The sequence below is a fragment of the Phacochoerus africanus genome, chromosome 2, assembly GCF_016906955.1.
Source record: "Phacochoerus africanus isolate WHEZ1 chromosome 2, ROS_Pafr_v1, whole genome shotgun sequence".
Lineage (NCBI taxonomy): Eukaryota > Metazoa > Chordata > Mammalia > Artiodactyla > Suidae > Phacochoerus > Phacochoerus africanus.
The window spans coordinates 265,223,404-265,238,588 of NC_062545.1; the positions used below are offsets into that span (position 1 = coordinate 265,223,404).

The 15,185-nt window shown below is 39.8% G+C and overlaps 1 pseudogene; it reads left to right on the top strand.

Moving 5' to 3' along the window:
• The first annotated feature begins 13,995 nt into the window (after positions 1-13,995).
• Positions 13,996-14,936, top strand: LOC125120891 (olfactory receptor 1L8-like; annotated as a pseudogene).
• The last annotated feature ends 249 nt before the right edge of the window (positions 14,937-15,185 follow it).

Here is a 15,185-nt window from a genome sequence, read left to right on the forward strand (position 1 = left end):
GGTCCCACCACTTTCTTGCTGTTGGACTTGGGATGCTGAGTCTCTCTTGGCCTCAGGTTGTTCCTCTATAATGTGAAGATGCCAATATTGCACATTCATAGAGTTAATAGAGGATTCTCATTCATTAGGCATTAATGTCAAAGAACACTGTCCTGCATAAAATAAACACTAAAAATGGCATAGTTGATTGAATGAAAGAATCTGCATACACCCCCCCCCCAAAAAAAAAACAGTATAAAGTTCAGGAATATAATAAAGCAGTACTATGATGTGGTCTGCTTAAAGGATCAATAAACTGACCTAAAATTCGTGTTAGCTTCTCTGCGCTCTCACACTCTCCAGGTGAGTTTCTGAGCTTATATCCTATCACTGTGGTAAGTTCTCTGGTGGAATTTGTCTTAATGCAAGTTTATCTTCTTACCAAGAAAGAAAACTTACTTCAGTGCATGGACCTCCATCTATCTCCATATACATGGCTCAGATCTGGATATTCATCAGTAGGAAGACACCTAAGACCTGAGATGGGGTCTGAAAGCTGAGGGATCCTGAAGGATTGGGGTTTCTCTTAGAAATTAGTGAACTGAATGACCAGCACTATTTCAAATATTGATCTTCATACTGATATAAGAGTTAATGATCATAATGGCAGACAAATACATTTTTTCATGATTGCCTCACTGCATTTTTTAATAATCCAAGGAGGGGGGGTTTCTTGTTATGTCTCAGCATGATAAGGACCCTAGACTTTGTCACTGTGAGGACATATGATTGACCTCAGTGGGTTAAGAATCCAGTGATGCTGCAAGTGGTGGCATAGGTTACAGATGCAGCTCAGATTTGACCCATAGCCCCAGAACTTCCTGGTGTGGCTGCTAAAAAAAATAAACAAAAGTTTATCAACAACATACTCAGAAGGAATAGAAAACTTGCATGATTATAGAGTTGGTAACTGTTACAATCATAATTTTCTCCCATGTTATTAAAGATATATTGAAATATTTGCTCCTATAACTGCACAGTTCCTCCCTCCCTTTAGTTAGACAATAGGCAAGAACTGAAGAACTATTTCAGGATTTAAAGGAGTGCTCCTGATCAGATAATTGTATACACATATTCCTGCAGCTGGGGGAGCTGATAAAATGCAGGGACCCAAGACAAGGACCTTGCCTGATGGCAGAAAAACCTGAAGGCAAGTTCCTAACCAAGAAAGGGAGCTCACCTGAATGGAACAAGCGGAAGGTGAGCTTCTGGTCAGGATAAAAAGCCTGCCTGAATGGTGCATGCCATGCTGAAGGTGGGCCTCTGGTCAGGATGAAAGACTGCCTGCACTGTACAAGCCGAGGGCAGGCCTCAGGTTACACAGCTCTCACTTTGATGTTTAAGGGGAAGGATTGGGGCTTTCCTGGGAAAACAATTTCCATGTTTGCGCTGGAGAACATGGATTGCTTCTTGGGTGACCTAGTCTATCCTGTTGTTTTATTTGTTATTCACTTTTCCTCTGTATTTCCTGATTATTTGCTTATTATTCTTATTTTGCATTCTTATTCTTCCTGTGGTGATTTATGATTTAACAAAGTTACAACAATAAGATAATAAGAATTTCATCCTGAAGGACTTTTCCCTATTCATATCCAACTTAATTAAAACAGTGTTTATCTACTAATTAGTTATACAGTAAACTTTAGAGTTAGGATTATAATGAGGTTCATAGAAGTTAGACATATATTATTCATGACCAAAAGACACCTAGCTATGAGTTACAGAAGCTTTTAAGTGATAGCTAGTTAAGTTGGTTTATAATTTCTTACACTGTCTCCTTGCCACAACACTTTAAAGATAAGCACCAATCTAAAAACAAGATTTGTGAATGCCCAATTCTTGTGTCTGTGTCCTCTTCAACTTGTGGAGACTTTCTGGCCATGGGATGATTTGTACTGAGTCTCCTCCTTTCCACATGATGTATTGTACCTAATTGCCCTTAAATTGTACTCACTAAGTTTAGTTAAGATAAAGATCATAGAACATGATGTATAGCTGCTGTACCATGTAAAAGTTAACCAATGTACGTTTAACACTGATTTAATCTGTAGTGAAAAACTGTCTATATAATCACCCACTTATGCCAATAAAATTTGAGCAGTCCAGCGCCCTGAAAGAAGGGACAAAGAGGCTGTCTCCATTGCAAAAGCTGATGTCCGTCCCTCTCCTTTGGGAAAAAGTGTACACTCCCTGGCCACCAGAGCTGGCCTCCAGAAACATGCAGCCCTTTAGTTTGCCAGTGCCTTTCATATCCTTTCAATTTCATTCAATCCATCAACCTTTATTTGTGTCTGGAAAGTAGAGAAGACATTGCTTTTTCCCTGCATTTTACCAACAGGAGTAGTGAAACCACTTAAACAATCTCACATAGATACTGCATAAAAGAGGCAGTTTCAAAGCCTGATTTCCTTTCTTTTGGCTTGATTTTTAGGGCTGCTCATTTGGCATATTAAAGTTCAGAGGCTACACATCAATTTGGAGATTCATATGCCCACCTACTGCACAGCCACAGCAACAACAGATCCAAGCAGAATCTGTAACCTACACCAGAGCTCACAGTTACATGGGATCCTTAAACTACTTAGTGAGACAAAGACTCAAAACCACATCCTCATGGATACTGTACAGGTTCATAACCCGCTGAGTTAAAGCAGGAATTCCCTCAAAGGTGGATTTTCTAATCAACTCTTCACTAGACAGAGAATCTACCCATTTCTTTTTATGGGGGGTAGAGAGGCTAAAGTCATTATTAAATGTGAGAAGTTAATGTTAAAATATCCTTGGGATAGAAACTTGACATTGTGTAAGAATCTGTCAGTAGATCCTTGCTCCAGACCAGGGACTTGCTTGGGGTTATTAACTGAATCAGTTAACAGGGCACAAGGAGGGACCAGGCACTTGATCCTCCTGCCAAGCACAGGCTTCTCACTGAAAGCTTCTGGGTCAGATCTAGCCCACGATCTCACAGATCTCCTGCATGAGATCCAGAGCTCCTAATGACACCCAGGAGCTCCAATGACATCAGAAGGGAAAAATACAGATGTGATATTTTAATTCCATCAGCACCGTGTGCAAAGTGGTGGCTGGAAAATTGCTCAGTATTGAAGAGGAGAGAGTGTGTGACCTGGGGAGTGGTGTTGATAGAGACCCTAGGGATGGGCTTGATTTTCCTGTTTTCGTAAAAAATACTGTCCCCAGCACAACAGGATGCGGAATGTCAAGTCTTTGTGTCTCCAAGGGCTACAATTTGCTAAGTGCTTATGATGTGTCTCACTTCTTAAGAGCCTTACAGACAGGATCTGTCAGCAATTAGAATGATCCCATGTAACAGTGCTGGAAGCTAGGAATCACCAGTGCCAAATCCAAGGCCACAAAGCTATTAACTGGGGAAAAGAAAAAGATCTGGGTGTCAAAGAATGTGATTCCAGAAATGAGCATTTCGTTTCTAAACTATTTTACTAAAGTAAAGCAGAGTGTCAAAAGCCTTGAGCTTCTAAGTGCCCTGCTCGGGTAGTTAAATCACAGAAAAATGGATGTGAAAAGCTCTGCAAAGTTGGTTTCCTATGGGCTGCCTGTGTGTTTTCTGGTTTCAGGCAGGTGGATGGTAAAAAATGAGAGAATGTCACACACTTACATGTAAACAAATATTTATTTCTTGTCTGTAAGACTCAAGGTGTGGGCTTCCTACACAAAATAATTCACACATTATCACAGACACCCACTTGCCAAATGGAGATTTATAGATTTCTATGGCTTACGCTCTAAGTAAATACAGGGTGTGAGTCAGCTTCACACAAATCTATGCAAAACTCACAAACAAAATACACATGCACAACACAGCTACACACCCAGAACTGGCAAGCATCCAAGGCCAGATGCCTTCTTATCACAAGTAGTCATTCATATTCTAATCACAATCAGTGCACAAGGTCTTACAAACAGGGCCCAAGCAGCAGATGCATGTAGAATAAGCACAGACTGAGGAAATGTCCAGGCTTCTCTGACCTCTGTATATTATAGTGTGTGTCATTCAGGGTGTTTGCTAGTTACACACACACACACACACACACACACACACACACACACACACACACACAGGCTCCTACAACACAACACAAACAAATACAACTAATGTCTCTAATTGTCACACACACACACACACACACACACACAAACATGCATGCCTGACTATGGAGGGTTCTGGGATCCTTGAGCTATAGCTATGCTCTGAGTTCAAATACCTTCTGTTTCATTCTGTTACCTGAATCCTCACTTTATGTCCAGAAGACCCAGGATCCAATGAAAAAGAGCAAATCTCGGTTGCCTGAGGACTTGTACAGACTCTCGTGTCAGTTCTCCAGCTTCAAAGTGATGCACAAGGAGATCTACTTTTCTCATTCCTAAAGAGACCTGGGAGGGAATCCACCCCAGGTCCTGACTAGAGAAGGAGCCCACTGGGGCAACTGCCCAACTCCCTCCTGGGCCCTCAGGAAGGAGGATGATTAGGGTCCACAGGGGCTGAGCTGCGTCTGGTGTCACAGGAGAAAATGTCCCTGATATCAGTGATTTCGTGGTACTCTGGTCAAGTTTTCAATGAGAAGCAGCAGTCACCCCACTGCCCATGGCCTCTGCTGCGTCACAGCACAGTTCCTCCCTAGGGCTCTGTATGGCACAAGTAGTGGAAGGACTTCTGCACCCAACACTGACACAGGTTCATTAGAACACAAAGCCCCTTAAAATGTGCACATATCCCCACTCCCCTGGAAGGTTTTGTAGGGTAAGTTCTATGATTTGTTCAGGGGAGTGGGGGTTGAATATAAAACTCTGGGGAAAAAAATGACTCTGGGTTCTTCACCTACTAAGAAAGCATTCCTGAGCAATTTGTCAAAGACCACTGAGACTCAGTTACTTAAAAACTGAAATAATAATCACAGTCTTTCGTGACTTTGAAGGATGGTTAAATGAGCACATAATGAAAGGATACTAAGTGTTAAGGCTTACTGTAAATGCTTTTGTATCACTACAGTTACGGCTCACAACAGGTAACTGTGATTGCTAACTGTTGAATGAATTCATTTGTTCATTCTTTCACTAATTCACTTAAATAATCATGAAGGTTCCCACAAATCTAATACTGCTATATTCTCTAGAGACATAACAGATAATAAATAAACAGAAATCCCTCTCTTCAAACACACATCCATAATGGAGGTGGCACAGAAAAAAAATAGGCAAAATGAATGGCAGCTAAATGGTGACAAGTGCTGCAGAATGATAAGAATCAGACATGGAGTTAGGGAGAATCAAGAAGTTAAAAAAATACCCCAGTGTTACAGGATTCTTTTTCCAAGGGAACACAGAAAACCCTTCAGTCAAGTGGCTCCAGGACTATAAACTGGTTTCACCACTACACCCCTATTAGACTGATTAAAATAGAAAAGAATGCTGCTCTCAGTGTCACTGAAGATATGATGGAACTGGAACACTCATACACTGCTCATGGGAATGCAAAATAGTAGGAACAATTTAAAAAATTAAACATATACCTAGCATATGAGTATGTACTTTTCCAAGGTAAAAGAATGTATATAGTTATATATAGGTTTATACAAGTATGTTCATAAGAGCTTTATTTAATAGCCAGAAGATGGAAACACTCCAAATGTTCACCAATAGTCTTACTGTTAATAATGAATGGATGTGATATGTAGCACAGGAAACTATACTCAGTATTTTGTAATAACCTATCAGGGAAAAAAATCTGAAAAGATATATATGTGTGTATGTGTGTGTTTGCATAACTGTATCAATTTGTTGTACATTTGAAACTAACACAACATTGTAAATGATCAACACTTTGATTAAAAGTAAAGTCTAAGAAAGTTTAAAAAGACAAACACAAACATTAAAAATTAAAAATAATTTAAACTTTTTCAATAATAGAATAATTAAAAATATTTTTAAAGTGTGTGGATGCAACAGCCCTGGTATATCCATACAATGGAATACTACTCAGCAATAAGAATGAATTACTGGAACAGTGAAACATGCATGCATCTCAAAACATTATACTCAGTGAAAGAAGACAGTAAGAAAAGAACATAAACTGTATGATTCCATTGAAGTAAACTTCCAGGACATGCAAACTAATCCATGTGACAGAAACAGAATAGTGGTTCCCCTGAGGACAGATGGGAGGAGCAAAGAGATGGCAGGAGGGTAGACATCAGGGAAATTCCTGATCTTGATGACTCTGGGTGTTTTTAAATAAGCAATAACAAAATAAAGTATGGTCATATTATTCCTCTATTGAATCCCTTCCAGGTGGTTCCCAAATCAGACTGAGAACAAAAAACTCAAATATAGTATTTAGTTTTATATGCCAACGTGGTTAGATACAGTACCCAGATAGTTGGTCAAACACACAAGATATTTCCATGCCAGTATCTTTATGGATGAGATTAATATTTCAATCTGCAGACTCTGAATAAAGCAGACTGTCTTCCATAATGAGGGTGCCCATTATCCAGTCAGCTAAGAACCTTAAGAAAAACAGTGACATCTCATAAAGAAGAGGCACTTCTCTCAACAACCTGCCTTCAGTCTCCAAATGCAACTATTCCCTCCATTTCCAGCCTACCAACCTACCCTGCAGACTTTACACTTTCTAGTCTCCACAATTATGTTGGACGATTCTGTAAAATAAAACTCTCACTCTCATTTTTGTTTCTTCTCTGTTGTAGCATATGGAAGATCCCAGGCCAGTGATCAGATCAGACACACAGTAGCCACCTACGCCACTGCTGTGGCAAAAGGATCCTTTAACCAACTGCATAGACACCACCAATCCCATAATTCCACAACAGGAAATCCATAAATCTCTTTCTCTTATGCACACACACCATATGAATTCTACTTCCCTGGAGAATCTTGACTAATATGCCTACCATGACTAAAAGTGCCCTACTAATATGGTCCTCTGGTACCTCTGATCTAATCAACTACCAACCCTCCCCCTCTTATTCATGCCCAGGAACAGAGGCTCAATTAATGTCCCTGGGATAGACCAGGCACCACTTCCCCTCAGAGTATTTGCAGGTGCTGACCTCCATGCTTTTGCACAGGCAGCCATGGCTCACTTCTCTGTCCTCATTAACATCTTTGGATGTTATCCTCCCAATGAGCTCTACCTAGACCACATGATATTAAATTATGAACCCAATACCAGCACTCCTTCCCCCCTTTTTGGATTTTTAGGGCCACACATGGAGCATATGGAAATTCCCAGGCCAGGGGGAGATTCAGAGCTGTAGCTTTCTGCCTACACCACAGCTACAGCAAAGTCAGATCCCAGCTGCAACTAACACCTACACTGCAGCTCACAGCAATGCTGGATCCTTAATTCACAAATTGAGGTCAGTGATTGAACCTCTGTCCTCTTTGATATTACTCACATTTGTTACACTGAACCTCATCAGGAAATTCTTGATCTCCATTTTATGCCATCTTTATTAATACCAATGCATTGAAACCTGAAAAACATTATGTCAGTTAAGGAAGTCAGACAGAGAAAAACACTGTATGATCTCATTTATATGTGCAAGTGAAAAAAAAAAGAACTTGGAGTGGATTCCATGAGAGAGGAGTCCTGGGTGGGAGAGATGGGTGAAGGGAGTCAAGGGTACAAATTTTCAGACATATGGTACATAAATTCTGGGGTTGTAACATACTACATGGTGACTAGGGTTAACAAGATTATGTTGCATGTTTTAAAGTTTCTGCAACAGATTTAAAAATTTGTCACTACAAAAAAATGTTATAGCTATGTGAAGAAATGCATGTGTTAACTGACATTAGAGTGCTAATCATTTTGCAATAAAAACATCTCTCAAAAAATTGGTTGTACACCTTAAACAATGTTATATGAGGATTACATCTCAGTACAGGTGGGAACTAATTTTTTTTATTTTTTTAATTATTTATTTATTTATTTATTTTTGGTCTTTTTGTCTTTTTTTGTTGTTGTTGCTATTTCTTGGGCCGCTCCCTCAGCATATGGAGGTTCCCAGGCTAGGGGTCGAATCGGAGCTGTAGCCACCGGCCTACGCCAGAGCCACAGCAACACGGGATCCAAGCCGCGTCTGCAACCTACACCACAGCTCACGGCAACGCCGGATCGTTAACCCACTGAGCAAGGGCAGGGACTGAACCCGCAACCTCATGGTTCCTAGTTGGATTCGTTAACCACTGCGCCACGATGGGAACTCCATGGAACTAATTTTTTTAAAATTGTTGAATAAATGAATGGAAAGACCAAGGCCATGTGAAGGGTAATTGGAGGGGGCAGGTCTCAAACACAGGACTTTCCTCTCTCCATAGTATTTCATCTTAATATGTAAATATTAAAAATTAACTCAAGACTAAGGAAACAGGTACACGTGTGTTGTACAAGACACTGATTTCTCCTGAGGACACTAGCAGAATGTGATTTACTTCCTATAACATTGTGGATGATGTTCAACATAATATAAAATAAACTCTATAAAATTCAAAGCAAATTTTTCTTTTTCATTTTAGTGCAGAGAGGAGTTGCGTTCCTCATTTAGCTGATGAAAAACTGAGGCTCATAGAGGCTCAGTAACTTGATAAAAGAAACTGCTAAGTAAGGAGGCCAGCTTTCTAATGGGAATCTCATTTCCTCCACATTAAACTTCAAAACACTGTTTGAGCCTAAACTCTTAAAAAACATGCATTATTTTTTCCCAAAGCTCCTTTCCTATATGTGACAATACACTTTGCCTAACCCTGTGCTTTAAACATACATAGAATAGTATTAACCTCACACCACATACAAAAAAAACCTTATCCACAAACCTCCCCAGACACGGCAAAGCACATACACGCCATTGATAAACCCCCACTGAATCCCCTGAAAACTGCAACCTCCCCATATTGACTTAGGACCTGCCTGATTCCGGAATATAACTTGGTCCACATTGGAATCCCCTAAAATGAAAATATTCACCTACATAAGTATTGTTTCACACTTGCCAGTTCACAGCTGAGGCAGTGGAAGCATGCCCGTGAAATGTTGCCATGGGGTTGAGATGCTCTGAGATTCATCGCAACATCTAAACAGGAAGCCTCAGGGATCCACTTGCCCCCTTGGAGTCAGCTATGTTAACTGTGATTCCTATTTTGCTTTCTCTGCCTGGAGAGATCCCAGGACAAACTCCTCTGAGAGATCATCACACCACAGCACCCTCAGCCTAACAAATACCCCAAGAGGTCAGCAGAGCTGACCTCCAACTCCTTGGAAGCCAGAAGGACTTCCAGAACCAGGATAACCCTCCCTGCTTAGTCAGAGTATCTCTGCCTCCTAAGATCTGGAGCTGGGAGAAGCAGCAGTCTTCTGGAGACCACACAGCAGGAAATTAATGAGTGTCTGAGAACAGGGGAGGATAAATGTCATTTCTTTGGAGGAGGACAGAAGCTCCTTCCTCCTTTCCTGCTTCTCTCTTTCCAATCAGCCCAGGATTCCATGGGAGACACAGGAGGAAGCTGAGCTTTGGCTGAGAAGTAGATGTGCACCTGTTGATCAGATGTGGTGCCCATCATCTTCTGGGGAGGTTGGCAAGGAAAGAAAATATCTGGAAAACAGGCAAAACACTCTCTGACATCATGAATATTTTCTCAGGTCAGTCTCCAAAAGCAATAGAAATTAGAGCAAAAATAAACCCATGGGACCTCATCAAACTGAAAAGCTTTTGCACAGCAAAGGAAACCAAAAAGAAAGCAAAAAGACAACTTACAGAATGGGAGAAAAAATTTCAAATGATGCAACCGACAAGGGCTTAATCTCTAGAATATATAAACAACTTATACAACCCAACAGCAAAAAAGCCAATCAATCAATGGAAAAATGGGCAAAAGACCTGAATAGACATTTCTCCAAAGAAGATATACAGATGGCCAACAAACACATGAAAAAATGCTCAACATCGCTGGTTATAAGAGAAATGCAAATCAAAACTACCATGAGATATCACCTCACACCAGTCTGAATGGCCATCATTAATAAATCCACAAATAACAAGTGCTGGAGGAGCTGTGGAGAAAAGGGAACCCTCCTACACTATTGGTGGGAATGTAAACAGCCACTATGGACAACAGTTTGGAGGTACCTTAGAAATCTATACATAGAACTTCCATATGACCCCGCAATCCCACTCTTGGGCATCTATCCCGACAAAACTCTACTTAAAAGAGACACGTGCACCCTCATGTTCATTGCAGCACTATTCACAATAGCCAGGACATGGAAACAACCCAAATGTCCATCCACAGATGATTGGATTCGGAAGAGGTGGTATAGATACACAATGGAATACTACTCAGCCATAAAAAAGAATGACATAATGCCATTTGCAGCAACATGGATGGAACTAGAGACTCTCCTCCTGAGTGAAATGAGCCAGAAAGACAAAGACAAATACCATAGGATATCACTCATAACTGGAATCTAATATCCAGCACAAATGAACATCTCCTCAGAAAAGAAAATCATGGACTTGGAGAAGAGACTTGTGGCCGCCTGATGGGAGGGGGAGGGAATGGGAGGGATCGGGAGCTTGGGCTTATCAGACACAACTTAGAACAGATTTACAAGGAGATCCCGCTGAATAGCATTGAGAATTTTGTCTAGATACTCATGTTGCAACAGAAGAAAGGCTGGGGGAAAAATGTAATTGTAATGTATACATGTAAGGATAACCTGACCCCCTTGCTGTACAGTGGGAAAATAAAAATAAATAAATAAATAAATAAATAAATAAATAAATAAATAGTCAAATAGAGAAGCTCTAAGCCTGGGATGAGGCTTAGTACCTTGGATGAGGATTTCTCAAATAGCAGTATAAGAAATTAAAAAAATAAAAAGAAAAAAAAGAAAATATCTGCACATGGAGGTGAGCTTCAGTGAGTTGGCCACCCAGAGGCTCCCTAAATCAAATTGGTACCTTACTCTTTTTTCCTTGATAATTTCAAATATTTCATGGATTGATAAGTCATAAATAAAGTACAAGTAACATTTCCATTTGACACTTGGTTTTAGGTCTACCCAGTTTAACCTCTAGGCCACCTGTACTATATGTTTTGATGGAAGCAAAACCCATCAGTAGAAAAACAAACAAATAAACAAAAAATAAATTATTCCCAGCCTCTCACCCTGTGCTTTTAGAACTGTTGTTCCTGATTCTAAGATACAAAATCTTCCAGCTTTTTGCCCCTTGTCAGCACAGGTATTCCTGACATCTTCAACCCAGATCCAATCTCATTAATTCACCAAATCACCACTAAGTTTTGTAATCAACTTTCCCCCAGCAGCCCTTTCACAAATGACTCATCTTTGAGTATTTATCTGTGTGTGATAAACTGCTTTACATACATGGTATCTTCCTTCTTATTCATAAAACATCAGGAGCCTGCATGGGAGCAGGTGGTGGAAGACAAATCCAACCCCTACTTTTCAACTTCAGTCCAGGCAGTGTCTACTTAATGACCATGGCTCTGCTCACCAGACATGCCCTGGACATGCATGTCCAGTTATTCCTGCCTGATTTGGGCCAATTAATCATGTATATTCAAGTTTTCATATCCCACCATCTCCACAACAAAGAGAGATAAGTCACCTCTCAGTCAACTACAAGGAGTGATCCTGAATATGGGAGAAGAAAGTTTGTCAGTTAAGGGGAATGGAAAGAAATTATCAAACTGAAGAAAACAGCGCCTTGCATGATTGAGACAGGCAGTAAATATACCAAAACCAGAGGAATGGTTAGCATAATGCTTGAGAGCATAAGTTCAGAGTGAGACTGAAATCAGAGTGGGCTTCAAATCCTGCCCATGATTCACTTCCTTAGTGACCTTAAGCAAACCCCTTTACCACTGTAAATATAATTCTCCTAAAACTCATGCCTCACAATGCCTTAGTATGTGATTTAGTAAGATGCTTAACTTAAGTATGACATGTAATAAATTTTCAATAAATATTGACTACATTAAACTTTAATTACTGATTTACTCAGAGGTCAAAGTCTAAAAAATATTCCTCACAAAATCCTAAAATTAGCCTGACAATTTGGCAATGAATAATGTGAATTAATTGATTTGGAGAACATCTAGAAACAGCAGATAAGGGAAGGGAACTCAGGGCCTGATGAGGATCAATGGCTTCTCCTGAGTGTTTACAAAATGCCTATCTCTTTTCTAAGCATGTTCACTGTGTTATCTCATGAAGCCCTCATGAAAATGAGGATATTTTTATCCATTATTACACTTGGGGAAACTGAGGTCTGAAAAGTATAGTAACTCTGAACTAAAATGTAAGCATTTATTAAATGAATTAATAATATATATATATATATATATATATATATGTGTTAAGATTTTTTTTGAAATTCATTAAAAAACTCCAATGTAATAGGTCCATTTAAAATGTATGAAAGAGGAGTTCCTCTTGTGGCTCAGCAGCAAGAAACCCAACTAGTATCCATGAGGATCCAGGTTCAATCCCTGGCCTTGCTCAGTGGGTTAAGGATTCAGATTTGCAGGGAGCTGTGGTATAGGTCACAGATGTGTCTCAAATCTGGTGTTGCTGTGGCTGTGGCTGTGGCTTAGGCCAGCAGCTGCATCTCCAATTCAGCCCCTAGCCTGGGAACCTCCATATGCCACAGGTGCAGCCCTAAAAATAAAAATTAAAAAAATAACAAAAAAACAAAAATACTTTATAAAATGTATGAAAGAACATGCTGCTCCCTAAAAATTATTTTTAAACACTTTGGTAATATACATATTTTACTGTAGATTTTAATGGTACACAAGAATATATAAATAAGCAATGTCTTAAAATGTTTGAAAATTTCTGTGTAATATGTAATTCACAAGGTATGGTTGAATATGCTGTCTCTAAAAATTGATTTAAATCACTTTAGGTAATACAAGATCTGTTACTACAGAATTTTTTATGGTGGCAAGAAACACTAGATAATTAGAGACAGAAAAAATACGTGTATATGTATATATACACATGAAAATATACGTCATGAATATACACATCTATATATCATAAATACATAAATGAAATAATAATTTTTAAAACATGATTTGAATAGTCACCAATGGACACCCATCCAGTACACATATGATTTAGGACAAGGGATAAAGAAAAAAATTACCAAAAAGGGAGACATGCACAAATTGAGGAAGAGAGCATCCCATGAGTGAAGGAAGATGAACCTCTCATTTTGTCCGCAGATGAGGAAAGAAACACTATTGAACTAGATTCAACTATCCTGTTAGATTTGCCCTGCTGGTTATTTTGGCCAATGCTGATTTCCATCCAAGACAATGCAAAAATTAACCCTGGTATTATAAAAACTGAATTTGCTTTGATAAAGAATGACTGTCCTATGACTTCACTACCTAAAATCCTTCCATCTCCACTCCCCAGTCACCTCCATCCTCTTATACTGCTTTCTTTTGTTAACAAATGTATCCCAACCTGATATTCTATTACATATTTGTTTGCTTATGATCTAGCTCCAAAACTACAATCCGAACTACACAAAAGCAAATATTTCTCTGCTTTATGCTATGTTCTCAGGAGGACACAGAGTTTTCTCAGAAGAGGAACTAAAAATCTGGAATCAGAGAGATCCACCCATGATGGCTTCTATAGGAAAACACCTCTTCTGTCTCTCCAGATTTCATACCATATGATACCCATGGATTTGGGAAGGAAGGACCACATCAAGCACCAGGAAGCTTACAACATTCCCCTGCACACCTGCTATTTGTGACTAAATAGAGGAAACAAAAACTTGCTGAGTTCCCATGATTTGGGTTGTGGAACTGGAGCATGTTTAAAAACAAAACTTCTTCTATATAACTAGACCCATGTCAATGGAAAGAGTCAACTGAATCAGCAGTGTCTCTGAGTTCATCCTCCTGGGACTCTCCTCCCGGCCTGAGGACCAGAAGCCACTTTTATCCTCTTCCTCAGCATGTACCTGCTCACCATCAGAGGAAAACTGCTCATCATCCTGGCCATCTGCTTGGACCCCAGCTCCACACCCCCATGTATTTATTCCTGAGTTTCCTGTCTTTCACTGATATTGGCTTCAGAACAACTATTGTCCCCAGGATACTACTGACTTTGCTGTCCCATAAGACCATCTCTTATGTTGGGTGTTTGACTCAGATATATTTTATATATGCCTTGGTCTACAGTGACAGTTGCCTTCTAGTAGTCATTGCCTTTGACCACTATGTGTCCATACCATCCACCATGTCACCGTCATGTGCCACCACATGTGTGTCCTGCTGGTGGCCTTCTCCTGCTCATTGCCTCACCTCCACTCACTCCTACCTGTAATTCTGCTGAATGAGCTCATTTTCTATGGCTCTAACATTATCCATCTCTTTCTCTGTGACTTCAGTCCTCTAGTGAAATTGTGTTGTTTGTCCATATCTGCCAATGAAGTTTTAATGATGAAAAAGGATCTGTTTTTCAGGGGACCCCCTTTCAATGCATTGCTTTCTCTTATATATGAGTAGTCACTGTGGTTTGCAAAAGTCCCCCGGCTGCTGGCAAACCCAAAGCTTTCTCTACTTGTGGTCATCATGTCACTATGGTAACACTCTTTTACAGAATCATCTTCTATGTTTATTTACAGCCTGTGTCCTCCAACACTGTCACAGACAACATGGAAAAAATTGTCTACACACTTCTAACCTTCACACTAAATCCTGTCATCTACAACCTGAGAAACAAAGACATGAAACAAGGCCTGAGGAAGCAGGTGGGCAGGAGGAAACTCCAGGCAGTATCCTTTTGATTAACACCAAAGAAGTGTTTTCTACAGGAATATGTTTTCTATGTACTTGAATAACAATCAAGTTTTTGGAGGTTGCCCCATAATGAGACAAAGTTGCTGTGGGCACTTACATCCAGGGCTGAGGACTCATCAATTTACTCTGCTTCTGCTTAGTTCATGATTCACTCCCTCACTATTCCTCCTCTTTTCTAGGAAGTGCCATCTCTTACTCATCTTCCAGATACTGCTTTAATCCTTTTCCCAAAGACA